The sequence below is a fragment of the Toxorhynchites rutilus genome, unplaced genomic scaffold (genome assembly GCF_029784135.1).
Source record: "Toxorhynchites rutilus septentrionalis strain SRP unplaced genomic scaffold, ASM2978413v1 HiC_scaffold_9, whole genome shotgun sequence".
Lineage (NCBI taxonomy): Eukaryota > Metazoa > Arthropoda > Insecta > Diptera > Culicidae > Toxorhynchites > Toxorhynchites rutilus.
The window spans coordinates 111,826-131,473 of NW_026600157.1; the positions used below are offsets into that span (position 1 = coordinate 111,826).

Sequence of the window (19,648 nt, forward strand, 5' to 3'; positions counted from 1 at the left end):
CCTGTTCAAGTTCACGTTAACGGGAACTCTAAACCAGCATTAATGAGCTGCAAGCAATTGCACCGCGGCCTAACGTAAGTGTCGCATAAACTGATGTAGCTTTGCATAAATTCGTCAGATCTGTCGAATAAGATGTAACTTACTGTATCTGGAAATTTTCACATCATAATTGAACATTTTAGAAAAACAACTAAAAAACATCCATTTCGAACAATTAGCAAAATTTATCACACGAATGAAGAATTTTTTGGGTCCCAATGAATTGTATAAACAAAACAGAAGAAAAATATGCGTTAGTTTATAGTATAAATTACCTGAATGGCAATTTTTGCGACTAGGTGAGGTTTCCCGGCTAGAGTTTTTACTTTCCGCCGAAGTTTGAGACATCACTTTTAGGGTTTCCATAAGATCTTAAAACAGATTGCAATGATGTTTATACTTCTTTATATTCCATCACAGTTTCTAACCAGCACTTTCTTATGAGGCACAGTTTTTATAGTATTATTCTCAACCAAGAAAAACAAAAAATGTAATGAATGACCGGTAAGCAATGAATTTAATAAGTGTTGATAACTTGAATATTCATATTAAAAGCAAAACAGTTTTCTCGAAGTGAACCACAAAGCGCTTTTGTTTATCCTTATGACGTTTGTGACTTATGGTACACTCAGAGAAAAGATATAGCGAAATTGTCTTTGAATATGAATTAGTTTCAACCAAGGTGCGTAGAAGTATTCCTAAGGTGGGTCAACTTGCTAAAACCACTCTTCAGCTATCTTGGAAGTCTACTGTTTTGTTTGTAAACAAAACACAATACGCTTGTGCCCAAGCTCGCTCGTGATCAGTCTGTCTCTTTCACACTTCAAGGAAAAAATTCCCCTTCTGCTTTCTTCCGTACTGTTTTCATATACCGCTCCCCTAACCAACTTAGTGAAGAAACGGCCTCACCTAGTACCATAGACCCGTCTTGGTTTCAACCAAGATGTGTGGAATAAAGGTGTGACCGTGTCGTCAATAAGTGCGCAGGGGAAACGGTATAAATATACAGAGGACTGTGGAAAGGGATTTGACTGCAAATAGAGATGTCTAAATTTTTCGTTTATTCAATTGTCGATTAATCGTGGGGTCATTTTTAAATATTCGATTCATTCGAATAATTGTTTTTCAGTATTCGATTAACCGAGCGAATATTTATTTCTTGTTATCAAAAAGAACAGATATATTTGTAATAAAAAAAGTATGAATCATAATTTTAAAAGTTACATTAAATATAATTTTGAAATGAACATGGTGCAGAATAATTGTTTTTGAATGAAATGGTATTTTAGTATATTGATAAATTTACCATTTCATGATTTTTTGAGGATGATTGAAAAAAAAGTACACAATGAGAATGATGCACAATGTTATTATTGTACCAACATAATTTTTTTTCTGTTCAAAATTACCTGTTCTTTGAATGTTGAATGAAATAGCTCATTTGTTTGAATATTTCTGCTTGGTCCTAATAGCTACTAGTTCAAAAGAGGTACATTTATAGAATCATTGACCACTAGTATGGTATATTTTCCTCGGCACTCTGAATTTGAATACTACTATTTTAGAACGGGAGCACCTTCTCTAAGTCCGCATTTTACTCCTGCAGACCCTGAATTCTTCTTCCCAGTCTCCTCCACCACCAGGGAATCATTTTTATGGTTCAACCGTAAAAGATTTAGCATATCCGAAAAAAATCGACGAAACACCATGACGGTTAACACTCCTATACTCGCGCATAGGTCTGAGAGACCAAGAAATCAATAATTCGTTCATTTCTCAGAAAACATCAACACTACGACATTGCGATTCTCTCTAGCTTCGTCATTCGTTGTTCATCATCGTTTGGCGTATCATATAAGTTGGTACGAGTGCTCCCGTGGCCGAGTGGTTAGCGTCATAACTAACATGCCGGGTGTTCGGGTTCGATTCCCGTTCTGGTCGGGAGAATTTTTCGTCAAAGAAATTTCCTCCGACTTGCACTGTGATCACCCGTATTCTAGAGCTTGCCACTCAGAATGCATTCAAGGCGTGTTATTTGGCATCGAAATCTCAACTAAGTACTAATAAAAATGACGCAAGTAATACTACGTTGAGACGGCGAAGTTCCCCTAGGAACGTTAGTGCCATTGAAGAAGAAGAAGAAGATTTCAAACCGAAGCTATATATTTTCAATTTCATGTTTTTTTTTTCAATTCCGCGAAACATTCATATACTTCCTGATCATCAGAAAAAAAATCTGGGGGAAGCTGGGGCGATGCATGAATAAGGTAAACATGAAATCTTCTAGTGAGGGCGAATTGAGCAAAAAGGTTTTTCGTTGCTTTCAATCCATTGCATGGCCTATTGCGTGTACGAGTTATCGTAATTGTTTGTACGATTGATTGTGAGTGAAGATCGCTGCTGATTTTTTTCTCTGAATGAACATCATGAAAAATGTTCTTACATGGAACCTATGTGTTGTCCAAACAGAAAATATGAAAAATTGCACATATTTTGTGCAAGCAATTTAAAACTTCTTTAAGGGCGACTAATCTGATAGAGAATAGCTGGTCTCATACAAACTAATGTCGTATCCAGATGACACCATTCCACCGTCAACGCGAAAAGCAGACATACGCAAGGCGTGAGTACTTTCACTCGCATCGGTTTCTGTTCTGCTTTCGCATGGAACAGTCATGAAAAATTGTTTGCGTATGAATGCGTCCGAGCGAAGTAATATTCGCACCCATTTACGCATTCGGCTTGGTGTTCCCGTGATGTAATCCAATACCATCAGTTTGGCTTGGTGTTCCCGTGATGTAATGGATCCAAAAATGGTCCAGTCGGTAATTTTTCCGATCATAGAGAACAAACTCATTGCACCACTGATACGCTCAAAATATTTCAAAAATCCAAATATATAACAATCCAATCAATTTTAGATCGGAACCAATGACGGAGAGGTCAAGAGAGAACGCGGTTTTGGTCATAGAATACGTCAACGGCGATCGCTTCATAAGTTTTCCAACCAGTGCTTTAAACAATCTTTGGTTTTTAAATTACAACATACGAATCAACAAATTAGAAGAATAAAAAAAAATTGATTGATGTACAATACCTTTCAATTCATCGACAACAGACGTGCTTTCATTGCTAGACAACGTATTTCCAGTATCAGAATTCTTTTGTTTTGAGCCTGTTTGTTGTGAAGGAACGTCATTTCGAATGGCTGAATTTTGTGAGATATCGCTAAAGATTTCTGGATGCAATCACCTGAAAATATACATGAGGGTAAAAAAGTATTACCAAAAAAGTAATAACCAAAATGAGCTGTAAAATCTTTCAGTGCAATATACAAAGTTTGGAAAAGAATAAATCAGAGCTAGTCAGAGTATTAGTTAAAGAAAAGTATACAGTTGGAATAATTTCTGAATGTTGGACGAAACAACAATATGAAAATAGTAAATACAAAATTCCGAGATACAACAATTACTATAGTTCAAGGTTAGATGGATACGGTGGTTCCATGATCGTAATCCATGAGGCAGTCAAAAATAGACCAATCGTAGTAGACTCTACGGAGGATATACAATGTGTAGGCAGGTATATGACCAAAATGGATGTAGCAATATTTTCAATATATGTTTCACCAAGTGCATCGGTCAACGAATTCAAAGAATTCCTGACAAAGTTATTCAAAAGCGTAGAAAAGTACAAAAAGGTTCTAATAGGCGGTGATTTGAACTCACATCATCATCTATGGGATCGTCACCACTCGGACGCGAAAGGGAGAATCCTTTTCGACTTTATCAATGACGAGGATATAATCCTGCTGAACAATGGTGAACCAACATACATACCAGCGGAGCTCAACAAAAAATCATCCACGATCGATCTGGTTATGGTCTCCCCAGCACTATACCATGATACGAAAATGGAGATTCTGCAGTACGGGATTGGCAGCAGACACCTTGTCATCCACATCACAATCAAGACTGAACAAACAACCACAAACAAATACTTTATCAACCGGAAACAAGTGACGGAACAATTAGGAAATTTGGACACAAAGCAAGTATACGGATGGGCCGAACTACAACAGATAGCACGAAAAATCCAGAAAACAGCGAAGCAGAAGAACCGGTACGAACCGAAGTTTTGGTGGAGTGCAGAAGTGGAAGAAGCATGGAGAAGCAAAAACGAAGCTAGGACCAAATTCAACAACAGTGGCAATCTAGAGGATTTAATGGAGATGAAAAGGAGAGAAAGTTTGTTCACAAGGTGCAAACACAAACTCATGAGGGAGAAATTTCAAGAATACGTCAATGAGATCGACCCAAGCACGAGCAGTAAAGAGTTATGGAAGAAGATTAACGGACTAACGGGCAAAAAGAAGAAAATGAACCAGCCCTCGGTCGTACATGAAGACGAAGAAGCCGCAATCCAATTCCTGAATGCCAATTTCCCAAGTGGGGACGACTACGGTGACTGTCTCTACAAGGAGGTCACGTACGACATTTTGAGCGTGGAAAAATGGAACGAAATTCTACATAAGAAGAAGAAGCCATCTGCAGCAGGCCCAGATGGCCTTAGCTACGAAATGTTAAGAAGTATAAAACCAGATGTTCGAGATAGCGTGATTTACGACCTCAACAGAATGTGGAAAAATTGTAGAGCTGATTTAGCGTTGAACAAAATAAAAGTAATTGCTATACCAAAACCGGGACGGAACCCAGAAATAATCAGCAACCTACGACCGATTTCCATGCTTAACTGCCCTTTGAAGATTATTAACTCGGCAGTACTAGGTGAACTCAATCAATTTATCCAGAAGAAGCGTGTGTTGCCGAATACATCATTTGGTTTCCGAAGACATAACTCTACCACAACATGCTTGAGCTACGTCACGAACCACATTAACGCTATCAAAAGAGAAGGTAAAGTAGCAGGTGCGATCTTCATTGATATGTCAAATGCGTACAACACCGTAAAAACAGGAACTCTGGAACAAATCCTCTTTGAATACGGTACTCCAATCGAATTTATCAAATGGATTGTGAACTTCCTTAAGGATAGAACAATCCTAATACAGGTAGGAACGAGGACAGTTGAAAGGACCGTCAGAGATGGACTTCCTCAAGGAGACGTTTTGTCCCCTGTATTGTTCAACATCTATACGGCACAGCTACACAATGGAATAACGGAAGGAGTAGTTCTGGTGCAATACGCCGACGACTTCATGGAGATAATCAAAGGTAAAAACTTCGAAGACGTTCAAAACCGCGGCCAGATCTTTTTGAACGAATTCAAGAGTAAAACTGAAAATTTGAACCTGAAAATAAATGAAATCAAAACAAAAGTCATGTTATTCCAGCTCAATAAAAAAGTTTTGAAGCTAAAGATAGGACACACAGAATTGGAATCGGTGAACATGTACAAATACCTTGGGGTTACACTCGATCGTTCATTAACTTATGGAGCACATATAAGGGAGATTAAGAGTTGCTCCACTGACAGGATTAACATGCTGAAGGTCGTGAGCAGTACACGAAATGGAGGACACCCTCAAACCCTAAACATACTGTACAACGCAATAGTTCGGAGCTACCTGGAATATGGGGTTTCGATATACGCAAACTCTTCAAAAACGAACCTGGAAAAATTCACGGTCACGAATAACGTTTGTTTGAGAAAAATAACGGGTTGTTCAAAAACAACACCAATTAACACTCTCTGCGCTATAGCCAGTCAACCACCCTTGCAATTTCATCGGAAGTTAACAACGGCAAAGGAAATAGTTAGACACGCACAGTACTCAACACCAGTCTGGAGGCAGTTAATTGCCCACAACGACATACCAGCAGATAAGCAAACTTACCAAGAAGCGGAAGTTCGAGGAGTACAAGGATGTTTTCAGCGAGATCTCACAAGTTGTATGGGTTCAATCAGAAATTGATGATCAACCATGGACTAAAAGAAATACATCAGCCAGAATCTTGAAGCAACTGGGAAAAATTCACGGACAATACAAGTTCCACCGGAAGATCTATACGGATGCTTCGAAGGACAACGATCACTGTGGCATTGGAATCTACGATGACTACAGCAAGAGGATGATCAGCAGGAAACTAAATCACTCTGTATGTACGATGTCGGCTGAGCTGGAAGCGATTGGAGAAGCTCTACGGTATTTGAAGAGGAACCAGCTCAATAATGCTGTTATTCTTACTGATTCGAAGTCTGGATGTGAGTTCATCAGAGGGCAACTAGATGCAACAGAAAGGGACGAAATCATTCAGGAAATCCTGGAAACAGCCATAACAACCAACTCCTGTATTCAGTGGATTCGGGGGCACGTGAACCTGGAAGGCAACGAGATAGCTGATAGTCTGGCTAAAGCCGGGCTCCAGTCGAACGAGGTGATCCACAATCGGTTTTTACCACACGATGCAATCAACTGGATCAAGAACGACGTCACTGAAAAAATACAACAATGGTATGTAAACTACACTCAAGAATTTGGCAAAGGAAGAAAGTTTTTCAAACTGCAGACAGGGATTAATTCGAAATCTTGGTTCCATAACCTGCCACTAACCAACACCGAGATAAGAACCCTAAACCGTCTACTGGCCGGACACGATTATTCTCCATTCTGGCTGAGCAAGATGAAAATTAAAGATGAGTTCTACTGCCAGCTTTGCGACTGCCTTAACACATCAGAACACATAATTTTCAACTGTATTAACTACGTAACACACAGAGACAAACACAACCTTGACAAATATTTCTCAATCCAAGATGCTTTCGACGACAAAAACATTGATACTCTGAAAAACATTTGTAAATTTCTCAAAGAAATCGAAATGAAAATCTAAACCGCTCTTTGCACCTTTTGACAAGACGAAAATAAACAAAAGCTACTCCCAATGAAAAACTGACTGGCGTTATAGCAAGCAAGGCGCCTAGAAGTATATACTAAGGTGGGCCAACTTGCTATAACCACTCTTCAGCCATCTTGAAAGTCTACTGTGTTTTGTTTGTAAACGAAACACAATACGCTATTGCCGAAGCTCGCTCGTGATCAGTCTGTCTCTTTCACGCTACAAGCAAATAATTCCCCTTCTACTTTCTTCCGTGCTGTTTTCATATACCGCTCCCCTAACCAACTTAGTGAAGAAACGGCCTCACCTAGTACCATAGACCCGTCTTGATAGCAAGTATGCTGTGCCATTTGACAGTGGGGATTGTCAAAGTCCCACGATTTAGAAGAAGAAGAAGAAGAAGTCGAACGGGTTACAAAATGCATTATTTTGCCAATTTCAACCCGTTCGGGATCCGGAATAGAGGTGAATTCCTTAATATTTTCCTTCGTTGATCGTATTGTTGTGAACCTATTCACGTTGGAGAGCATATTCGAACATATTCGTTGGCCGAGGCATTTTGATGTAATGTAATACTTTTCCGTTTACTATTTTTGAAAGCATAGGCAGCCGTGGCAGAGTTCCGAGCTCTGCAATACAATTTTCTTACCCAATGTTAAAGTTGCTTAAACTTACATTATACACCCATTAAACGTAAAAATAATAATTGTATTGATATCAATAAAATTTTATTCTATTGATTTTCATGACATGAAACGCTATGACTAAGGAATAACATTTTATTGAGTAGTTTTTTATAGCTGTTTCGATGATGTTGTCTGGCATCAGTGTCGAAAAAATAACGAATTTCACCAAACAAACAAAACCATGGTCGAAGATTGAAAAATGAAAATTTAACTTTCAGAGCACTTGCTCGAGTTTTGATGGGAAGTGTGCGAAAACGATCATTTTCTTCACACTGTTTCGCAAAATTATTGATTTTCAGGCGAGTGATGAGGGAGGGACATGAAAGAAATGAGCGCCATTGTGGCAGCCATTTGTTGCTAGCTTCCACTTTAACCTTAATATAGAGAAAACATATTGGAAACGGAAAAAGTAATTTTCTTTTATAATTTTTAGTTTGTGTTTAATTCAACCCAATGCGAATTTTAATTGGACTATCAACACCTACACTATACTATATGTAGAGCATATGGGAAGTCACTTTTTCTAATATTTCTTCACTTCTACAATTTTTCTCGCCGCTTAACCAAACGACCCGTTCTCGAGCGGAAAAACAGCTTGGTTTTTTATTTATGAAAATTGAAATAAATCGTTTCACATATCAAGTAATTTTCACCACAACACAAAATTTACACTTACACTTGTGATCATTTTTTCAATTAGATCAATTAGAACTGAGTGGATTTCCGAGCGGTGCTCGCTTATATACCGATTGGTGATTTCAATAGCCTGTTTTGAAAGCAATTTTAAGACTATTGAAACAAGTTTTTGGATCAAAAAGTGACAAGTATAGAACGCGTAGACATTTTATCTTTCGAATGAAGTGTTTATCATACCATTTCGTTCAGTTGTTTAGGAGCTATTAACGCTCAAAATCTCGGTCTCCGGCGTAACGCTTTCGTTTTCGAAACTTTGATTTTACACCCCGGTATAGAAATGAAAGACGTAGTTCTACGTCAAAACTTCGTTGCTTCGGGTTGATGAACAACTGTATGCTTCACCCAAACTACTTTATTGAAGATCGATATTTATTTACTTCACGTTTACTGCCGAACTTTTAATATGAACGTGAACGTGAACGTGAACAAAATCATCCGTGAAATGATCGTACTATTCCACCACCTGTTCAAGTTCACGTTAACGGGAACTCTAAACCAGCATTAATGAGCTACAAGCAATTGCACCGCGGCCTAACGTAGGTGTCGCATAAACTGATGTAGCTTTGCATAAATTCGTCAGATCTGTCGAATAAGATGTAACTTACTGTATCTGGAAATTTTCACATCATAATTGAACATTTTAGAAAAACAACTAAAAAACATCCATTTCGAACAATTAGCAAAATTTATCACACGAATGAAGAATTTTTTGGGTCCCAATGAATTGTATAAACAAAACAGAAGAAAAACATGCGTTAGTTTATAGTATAAATTACCTGAATGGCAATTTTTGCGACTAGGTGAGGTTTCCCGGCTAGAGTTTTTACTTTCCGCCGAAGATTGAGACATCACTTTTAGGGTTTCCATAAGATCTTAAAACAGATTGCAATGATGTTTATACTTCTTTATATTCCATCACAGTTTCTAACCAGCACTTTCTTATGAGGCACAGTTTTTATAGTATTATTCTCAACCAAGAAAAACAAAAAATGTAATGAATGACCGGTAAGCAATGAATTTAATAAGTGTTGATAACTTGAATATTCATATTAAAAGCAAAACAGTTTTCTCGAAGTGAACCACAAAGCGCTTTTGTTTATCCTTATGACGTTTGTGACTTATGGTACACTCAGAGAAAAGATATAGCGAAATTGTCTTTGAATATGAATTAGTTTCAACCAAGGTGCGTAGAAGTATTCCTAAGGTGGGTCAACTTGCTAAAACCACTCTTCAGCCATCTGGAAAGTCTACTGTGTTTTGTTTGTAAACGAAACACAATACGCTATTGCCGAAGCTCGCTCGTGATCAGTCTGTCTCTTTCACGCTACAAGCAAATAATTCCCCTTCTACTTTCTTCCGTGCTGTTTTCATATACCGCTCCCCTAACCAACTTAGTGAAGAAACGGCCTCACCTAGTACCATAGACCCGTCTTGATAGCAAGTATGCTGTGCCATTTGACAGTGGGGATTGTCAAAGTCCCACGATTTAGAAGAAGAAGAAGAAGAAGAAGAAGTCGAACGGGTTACAAAATGCATTATTTTGCCAATTTCAACCCGTTCGGGATCCGGAATAGAGATGAATTCCTTAATATTTTCCTTCGTTGATCGTATTGTTGTGAACCTATTCACGTTGGAGAGCATATTCGAACATATTCGTTGGCCGAGGCATTTTGATGTAATGTAATACTTTTCCGTTTACTATTTTTGAAAGCATAGGCAGCCGTGGCAGAGTTCCGAGCTCTGCAATACAATTTTCTTACCCAATGTTAAAGTTGCTTAAACTTACATTATACACCCATTAAACGTAAAAATAATAATTGTATTGATATCAATAAAATTTTATTCTATTGATTTTCATGACATGAAACGCTATGACTAAGGAATAACATTTTATTGAGTAGTTTTTATAGCTGTTTCGATGATGTTGTCTGGCATCAGTGTCGAAAAAATAACGAATTTCACCAAACAAACAAAACCATGGTCGAAGATTGAAAAATGAAAATTTAACTTTCAGAGCACTTGCTCGAGTTTTGATGGGAAGTGTGCGAAAACGATCATTTTCTTCACACTGTTTCGCAAAATTATTGATTTTCGGGCGAGTGATGAGGGAGGGACATGAAAGAAATGAGCGCCATTGTGGCAGCCATTTGTTGCTAGCTTCCACTTTAACTTTAATATAGAGAAAATATATTGGAAACGGAAAAAGTAATTTTCTTTTATAATTTTTAGTTTGTGTTTAATTCAACCCAATGCGAATTTTAATTGGAATAACAACACCTACACTATACTATATGTAGAGCATATGGGAAGTCACTTTTTCTAATATTTCTTCACTTCTACAATTTTTCTCGCCGCTTAACCAAACGACCCGTTCTCGAGCGGAAAAACAGCTTGGTTTTTTATTTATGAAAATTGAAATAAATCGTTTCACATATCAAGTAATTTTCACCACAACACAAAATTTACACTTACACTTGTGATCATTTTTTCAATTAGATCAATTAGAACTGAGTGGATTTCCGAGCGGTGCTCGCTTATATACCGATTGGTGATTTCAATAGCCTGTTTTGAAAGCAATTTTAAGACTATTGAAACAAGTTTTTGGATCAAAAAGTGACAAGTATAGAACGCGTAGACATTTTATCTTTCGAATGAAGTGTTTATCATACCATTTCGTTCAGTTGTTTAGGAGCTATTAACGCTCAAAATCTCGGTCTCCGGCGTAACGCTTTCGTTTTCGAAACTTTGATTTTACACCCCGGTATAGAAATGAAAGACGTAGTTCTACGTCAAAACTTCGTTGCTTCGGGTTGATGAACAACTGTATGCTTCACCCAAACTACTTTATTGAAGATCGATATTTATTTACTTCACGTTTACTGCCGAACTTTTAATATGAACGTGAACGTGAACGTGAACAAAATCATCCGTGAAATGATCGTACTATTCCACCACCTGTTCAAGTTCACGTTAACGGGAACTCTAAACCAGCATTAATGAGCTACAAGCAATTGCACCGCGGCCTAACGTAGGTGTCGCATAAACTGATGTAGCTTTGCATAAATTCGTCAGATCTGTCGAATAAGATGTAACTTACTGTATCTGGAAATTTTCACATCATAATTGAACATTTTAGAAAAACAACTAAAAAACATCCATTTCGAACAATTAGCAAAATTTATCACACGAATGAAGAATTTTTTGGGTCCCAATGAATTGTATAAACAAAACAGAAGAAAAATATGCGTTAGTTTATAGTATAAATTACCTGAATGGCAATTTTTACGACTAGGTGAGGTTTCCCGGCTAGAGTTTTTACTTTCCGCCGAAGTTTGAGACATCACTTTTAGGGTTTCCATAAGATCTTAAAACAGATTGCAATGATGTTTATACTTCTTTATATTCCATCACAGTTTCTAACCAGCACTTTCTTATGAGGCACAGTTTTTATAGTATTATTCTCAACCAAGAAAAACAAAAAATGTAATGAATGACCGGTAAGCAATGAATTTAATAAGTGTTGATAACTTGAATATTCATATTAAAAGCAAAACAGTTTTCTCGAAGTGAACCACAAAGCGCTTTTGTTTATCCTTATGACGTTTGTGACTTATGGTACACTCAGAGAAAAGATATAGCGAAATTGTCTTTGAATATGAATTAGTTTCAACCAAGGTGCGTAGAAGTATTCCTAAGGTGGGCAACTTGCTAAAACCACTCTTCAGCCATCTTGAAAGTCTACTGTGTGTTGTTTGTAAACGAAACACAATACGCTATTGCCGAAGCTCGCTCGTGATCAGTCTGTCTCTTTCACGCTACAAGCAAATAATTCCCCTTCTACTTTCTTCCGTGCTGTTTTCATATACCGCTCCCCTAACCAACTTAGTGAAGAAACGGCCTCACCTAGTACCATAGACCCGTCTTGATAGCAAGTATGCTGTGCCATTTGACAGTGGGGATTGTCAAAGTCCCACGATTTAGAAGAAGAAGAAGAAGAAGAAGTCGAACGGGTTACAAAATGCATTATTTTGCCAATTTCAACCCGTTCGGGATCCGGAATAGAGGTGAATTCCTTAATATTTTCCTTCGTTGATCGTATTGTTGTGAACCTATTCACGTTGGAGAGCATATTCGAACATATTCGTTGGCCGAGGCATTTTGATGTAATGTAATACTTTTCCGTTTACTATTTTTGAAAGCATAGGCAGCCGTGGCAGAGTTCCGAGCTCTGCAATACAATTTTCTTACCCAATGTTAAAGTTGCTTAAACTTACATTATACACCCATTAAACGTAAAAATAATAATTGTATTGATATCAATAAAATTTTATTCTATTGATTTTCATGACATGAAACGCTATGACTAAGGAATAACATTTTATTGAGTAGTTTTTATAGCTGTTTCGATGATGTTGTCTGGCATCAGTGTCGAAAAAATAACGAATTTCACCAAACAAACAAAACCATGGTCGAAGATTGAAAAATGAAAATTTAACTTTCAGAGCACTTGCTCGAGTTTTGATGGGAAGTGTGCGAAAACGATCATTTTCTTCACACTGTTTCGCAAAATTATTGATTTTCGGGCGAGTGATGAGGGAGGGACATGAAAGAAATGAGCGCAATTGTGGCAGCCATTTGTTGCTAGCTTCCACTTTAACCTTAATATAGAGAAAACATATTGGAAACGGAAAAAGTAATTTTCTTTTATAATTTTTAGTTTGTGTTTAATTCAACCCAATGCGAATTTTAATTGGACTAACAACACCTACACTATACTATATGTAGAGCATATGGGAAGTCACTTTTTCTAATATTTCTTCACTTCTACAATTTTTCTCGCCGCTTAACCAAACGACCCGTTCTCGAGCGGAAAAACAGCTTGGTTTTTTATTTATGAAAATTGAAATAAATCGTTTCACATATCAAGTAATTTTCACCACAACACAAAATTTACACTTACACTTGTGATCATTTTTTCAAATAGATCAATTAGAACTGAGTGGATTTCCGAGCGGTGCTCGCTTATATACCGATTGGTGATTTCAATAGCCTGTTTTGAAAGCAATTTTAAGACTATTGAAACAAGTTTTTGGATCAAAAAGTGACAAGTATAGAACGCGTAGACATTTTATCTTTCGAATGAAGTGTTTATCATACCATTTCGTTCAGTTGTTTAGGAGCTATTAACGCTCAAAATCTCGGTCTCCGGCGTAACGCTTTCGTTTTCGAAACTTTGATTTTACACCCCGGTATAGAAATGAAAGACGTAGTTCTACGTCAAAACTTCGTTGCTTCGGGTTGATGAACAACTGTATGCTTCACCCAAACTACTTTATTGAAGATCGATATTTATTTACTTCACGTTTACTGCCGAACTTTTAATATGAACGTGAACGTGAACGTGAACAAAATCATCCGTGAAATGATCGTACTATTCCACCACCTGTTCAAGTTCACGTTAACGGGAACTCTAAACCAGCATTAATGAGCTGCAAGCAATTGCACCGCGGCCTAACGTAGGTGTCGCATAAACTGATGTAGCTTTGCATAAATTCGTCAGATCTGTCGAATAAGATGTAACTTACTGTATCTGGAAATTTTCACATCATAATTGAACATTTTAGAAAAACAACTAAAAAACATCCATTTCGAACAATTAGCAAAATTTATCACACGAATGAAGAATTTTTTGGGTCCCAATGAATTGTATAAACAAAACAGAAGAAAAATATGCGTTAGTTTATAGTATAAATTACCTGAATGGCAATTTTTGCGACTAGGTGAGGTTTCCCGGCTAGAGTTTTTACTTTCCGCCGAAGTTTGAGACATCACTTTTAGGGTTTCCATAAGATCTTAAAACAGATTGCAATGATGTTTATACTTCTTTATATTCCATCACAGTTTCTAACCAGCACTTTCTTATGAGGCACAGTTTTTATAGTATTATTCTCAACCAAGAAAAACAAAAAATGTAATGAATGACCGGTAAGCAATGAATTTAATAAGTGTTGATAACTTGAATATTCATATTAAAAGCAAAACAGTTTTCTCGAAGTGAACCACAAAGCGCTTTTGTTTATCCTTATGACGTTTGTGACTTATGGTACACTCAGAGAAAAGATATAGCGAAATTGTCTTTGAATATGAATTAGTTTCAACCAAGGTGCGTAGAAGTATTCCTAAGGTGGGTCAACTTGCTAAAACCACTCTTCAGCTATCTTGGAAGTCTACTGTTTTGTTTGTAAACAAAACACAATACGCTTGTGCCCAAGCTCGCTCGTGATCAGTCTGTCTCTTTCACACTTCAAGGAAAAAATTCCCCTTCTGCTTTCTTCCGTACTGTTTTCATATACCGCTCCCCTAACCAACTTAGTGAAGAAACGGCCTCACCTAGTACCATAGACCCGTCTTGGTTTCAACCAAGATGTGTGGAATAAAGGTGTGACCGTGTCGTCAATAAGTGCGCAGGGGAAACGGTATAAATATACAGAGGACTGTGGAAAGGGATTTGACTGCAAATAGAGATGTCTAAATTTTTCGTTTATTCAATTGTCGATTAATCGTGGGGTCATTTTTAAATATTCGATTCATTCGAATAATTGTTTTTCAGTATTCGATTAACCGAGCGAATATTTATTTCTTGTTATCAAAAAGAACAGATATATTTGTAATAAAAAAAGTATGAATCATAATTTTAAAAGTTACATTAAATATAATTTTGAAATGAACATGGTGCAGAATAATTGTTTTTGAATGAAATGGTATTTTAGTATATTGATAAATTTACCATTTCATGATTTTTTGAGGATGATTGAAAAAAAAGTACACAATGAGAATGATGCACAATGTTATTATTGTACCAACATAATTTTTTTTCTGTTCAAAATTACCTGTTCTTTGAATGTTGAATGAAATAGCTCATTTGTTTGAATATTTCTGCTTGGTCCTAATAGCTACTAGTTCAAAAGAGGTACATTTATAGAATCATTGACCACTAGTATGGTATATTTTCCTCGGCACTCTGAATTTGAATACTACTATTTTAGAACGGGAGCACCTTCTCTAAGTCCGCATTTTACTCCTGCAGACCCTGAATTCTTCTTCCCAGTCTCCTCCACCACCAGGGAATCATTTTTATGGTTCAACCGTAAAAGATTTAGCATATCCGAAAAAAATCGACGAAACACCATGACGGTTAACACTCCTATACTCGCGCATAGGTCTGAGAGACCAAGAAATCAATAATTCGTTCATTTCTCAGAAAACATCAACACTACGACATTGCGATTCTCTCTAGCTTCGTCATTCGTTGTTCATCATCGTTTGGCGTATCATATAAGTTGGTACGAGTGCTCCCGTGGCCGAGTGGTTAGCGTCATAACTAACATGCCGGGTGTTCGGGTTCGATTCCCGTTCTGGTCGGGAGAATTTTTCGTCAAAGAAATTTCCTCCGACTTGCACTGTGATCACCCGTATTCTAGAGCTTGCCACTCAGAATGCATTCAAGGCGTGTTATTTGGCATCGAAATCTCAACTAAGTACTAATAAAAATGACGCAAGTAATACTACGTTGAGACGGCGAAGTTCCCCTAGGAACGTTAGTGCCATTGAAGAAGAAGAAGAAGATTTCAAACCGAAGCTATATATTTTCAATTTCATGTTTTTTTTTCAATTCCGCGAAACATTCATATACTTCCTGATCATCAGAAAAAAAATCTGGGGGAAGCTGGGGCGATGCATGAATAAGGTAAACATGAAATCTTCTAGTGAGGGCGAATTGAGCAAAAAGGTTTTTCGTTGCTTTCAATCCATTGCATGGCCTATTGCGTGTACGAGTTATCGTAATTGTTTGTACGATTGATTGTGAGTGAAGATCGCTGCTGATTTTTTTCTCTGAATGAACATCATGAAAAATGTTCTTACATGGAACCTATGTGTTGTCCAAACAGAAAATATGAAAAATTGCACATATTTTGTGCAAGCAATTTAAAACTTCTTTAAGGGCGACTAATCTGATAGAGAATAGCTGGTCTCATACAAACTAATGTCGTATCCAGATGACACCATTCCACCGTCAACGCGAAAAGCAGACATACGCAAGGCGTGAGTACTTTCACTCGCATCGGTTTCTGTTCTGCTTTCGCATGGAACAGTCATGAAAAATTGTTTGCGTATGAATGCGTCCGAGCGAAGTAATATTCGCACCCATTTACGCATTCGGCTTGGTGTTCCCGTGATGTAATCCAATACCATCAGTTTGGCTTGGTGTTCCCGTGATGTAATGGATCCAAAAATGGTCCAGTCGGTAATTTTTCCGATCATAGAGAACAAACTCATTGCACCACTGATACGCTCAAAATATTTCAAAAATCCAAATATATAACAATCCAATCAATTTTAGATCGGAACCAATGACGGAGAGGTCAAGAGAGAACGCGGTTTTGGTCATAGAATACGTCAACGGCGATCGCTTCATAAGTTTTCCAACCAGTGCTTTAAACAATCTTTGGTTTTTAAATTACAACATACGAATCAACAAATTAGAAGAATAAAAAAAATTGATTGTTCTATTGTACATACCTTTCAATTCATCGACAACAGACGTGCTTTCATTGCTAGACAACGTATTTCCAGTATCAGAATTCTTTTGTTTTGAGCCTGTTTGTTGTGAAGGAACGTCATTTCGAATGGCTGAATTTTGTGAGATATCGTCTAAAGATTTCTGGATGCAATCACCTGAAAATATACATGAGGGTAAAAAAGTATTACCAAAAAAGTAATAACCAAAATGAGCTGTAAAATCTTTCAGTGCAATATACAAAGTTTGGAAAAGAATAAATCAGAGCTAGTCAGAGTATTAGTTAAAGAAAAGTATACAGTTGGAATAATTTCTGAATGTTGGACGAAACAACAATATGAAAATAGTAAATACAAAATTCCGAGATACAACAATTACTATAGTTCAAGGTTAGATGGATACGGTGGTTCCATGATCGTAATCCATGAGGCAGTCAAAAATAGACCAATCGTAGTAGACTCTACGGAGGATATACAATGTGACCAAAATGGATGTAGTAATATTTTCAATATATGTTTCACCAAGTGCATCGGTCAACGAATTCAAAGAATTCCTGACAAAGTTATTCAAAAGCGTAGAAAAGTACAAAAAGGTTCTAATAGGCGGTGATTTGAACTCACATCATCATCTATGGGATCGTCACCACTCGGACGCGAAAGGGAGAATCCTTTTCGACTTTATCAATGACGAGGATATAATCCTGCTGAACAATGGTGAACCAACATACATACCAGCGGAGCTCAACAAAAAATCATCCACGATCGATCTGGTTATGGTCTCCCCAGCACTATACCATGATACGAAAATGGAGATTCTGCAGTACGGGATTGGCAGCAGACACCTTGTCATCCACATCACAATCAAGACTGAACAAAAAACCACAAACAAATACTTTATCAACCGGAAACAAGTGACGGAACAATTAGGAAATTTGGACACAAAGCAAGTATACGGATGGGCCGAACTACAACAGATAGCACGAAAAATCCAGAAAACAGCGAAGCAGAAGAACCGGTACGAACCGAAGTTTTGGTGGAGTGCAGAAGTGGAAGAAGCATGGAGAAGCAAAAACGAAGCTAGGACCAAATTCAACAACAGTGGCAATCTAGAGGATTTAATGGAGATGAAAAGGAGAGAAAGTTTGTTCACAAGGTGCAAACACAAACTCATGAGGGAGAAATTTCAAGAATACGTCAATGAGATCGACCCAAGCACGAGCAGTAAAGAGTTATGGAAGAAGATTAACGGACTAACGGGCAAAAAGAAGAAAATGAACCAGCCCTCGGTCGTACATGAAGACGAAGAAGCCGCAATCCAATTCCTGAATGCCAATTTCCCAAGTGGGGACGACTACGGTGACTGTCTCTACAAGGAGGTCACGTACGACATTTTGAGCGTGGAAAAATGGAACGAAATTCTACATAAGAAGAAGAAGCCATCTGCAGCAGGCCCAGATGGCCTTAGCTACGAAATGTTAAGAAGTATAAAACCAGATGTTCGAGATAGCGTGATTTACGACCTCAACAGAATGTGGAAAAATTGTAGAGCTGATTTAGCGTTGAACAAAATAAAAGTAATTGCTATACCAAAACCGGGACGGAACCCAGAAATAATCAGCAACCTACGACCGATTTCCATGCTTAACTGCCCTTTGAAGATTATTAACTCGGCAGTACTAGGTGAACTCAATCAATTTATCCAGAAGAAGCGTGTGTTGCCGAATACATCATTTGGTTTCCGAAGACATAACTCTACCACAACATGCTTGAGCTACGTCACGAACCACATTAACGCTATCAAAAGAGAAGGTAAAGTAGCAGGTGCGATCTTCATTGATATGTCAAATGCGTACAACACCGTAAAAACAGGAACTCTGGAACAAATCCTCTTTGAATACGGTACTCCAATCGAATTTATCAAATGGATTGTGAACTTCCTTAAGGATAGAACAATCCTAATACAGGTAGGAACGAGGACAGTTGAAAGGACCGTCAGAGATGGACTTCCTCAAGGAGACGTTTTGTCCCCTGTATTGTTCAACATCTATACGGCACAGCTACACAATGGAATAACGGAAGGAGTAGTTCTGGTGCAATACGCCGACGACTTCATGGAGATAATCAAAGGTAAAAACTTCGAAGACGTTCAAAACCGCGGCCAGATCTTTTTGAACGAATTCAAGAGTAAAACTGAAAATTTGAACCTGAAAATAAATGAAATCAAAACAAAAGTCATGTTATTCCAGCTCAATAAAAAAGTTTTGAAGCTAAAGATAGGACACACAGAATTGGAATCGGTGAACATGTACAAATACCTTGGGGTTACACTCGATCGTTCATTAACTTATGGAGCACATATAAGGGAGATTAAGAGTTGCTCCACTGACAGGATTAACATGCTGAAGGTCGTGAGCAGTACACGAAATGGAGGACACCCTCAAACCCTAAACATACTGTACAACGCAATAGTTCGGAGCTACCTGGAATATGGGGTTTCGATATACGCAAACTCTTCAAAAACGAACCTGGAAAAATTCACGGTCACGAATAACGTTTGTTTGAGAAAAATAACGGGTTGTTCAAAAACAACACCAATTAACACTCTCTGCGCTATAGCCAGTCAACCACCCTTGCAATTTCATCGGAAGTTAACAACGGCAAAGGAAATAGTTAGACACGCACAGTACTCAACACCATTCTGGAGGCAGTTAATTGCCCACAACGACATACCAGCAGATAAGCAAACTTACCAAGAAGCGGAAGTTCGAGGAGTACAAGGATGTTTTCAGC

The 19,648-nt window shown here is 37.7% G+C and overlaps 1 long non-coding RNA gene across 1 annotated transcript; it reads right to left on the reverse strand.

The window, feature by feature from the left end:
- Nucleotides 1-3,118: 3,118 nt before the first annotated feature.
- Nucleotides 3,119-17,020, reverse strand: LOC129782474 (uncharacterized). The gene is made up of 2 exons (XR_008744595.1): nucleotides 16,862-17,020; nucleotides 3,119-3,291 (listed from the first exon to the last, which is right to left on the reverse strand). It is a non-coding gene; the product is annotated as an uncharacterized LOC129782474 (long non-coding RNA).
- Between the last annotated feature and the right edge of the window lie 2,628 nt (nucleotides 17,021-19,648).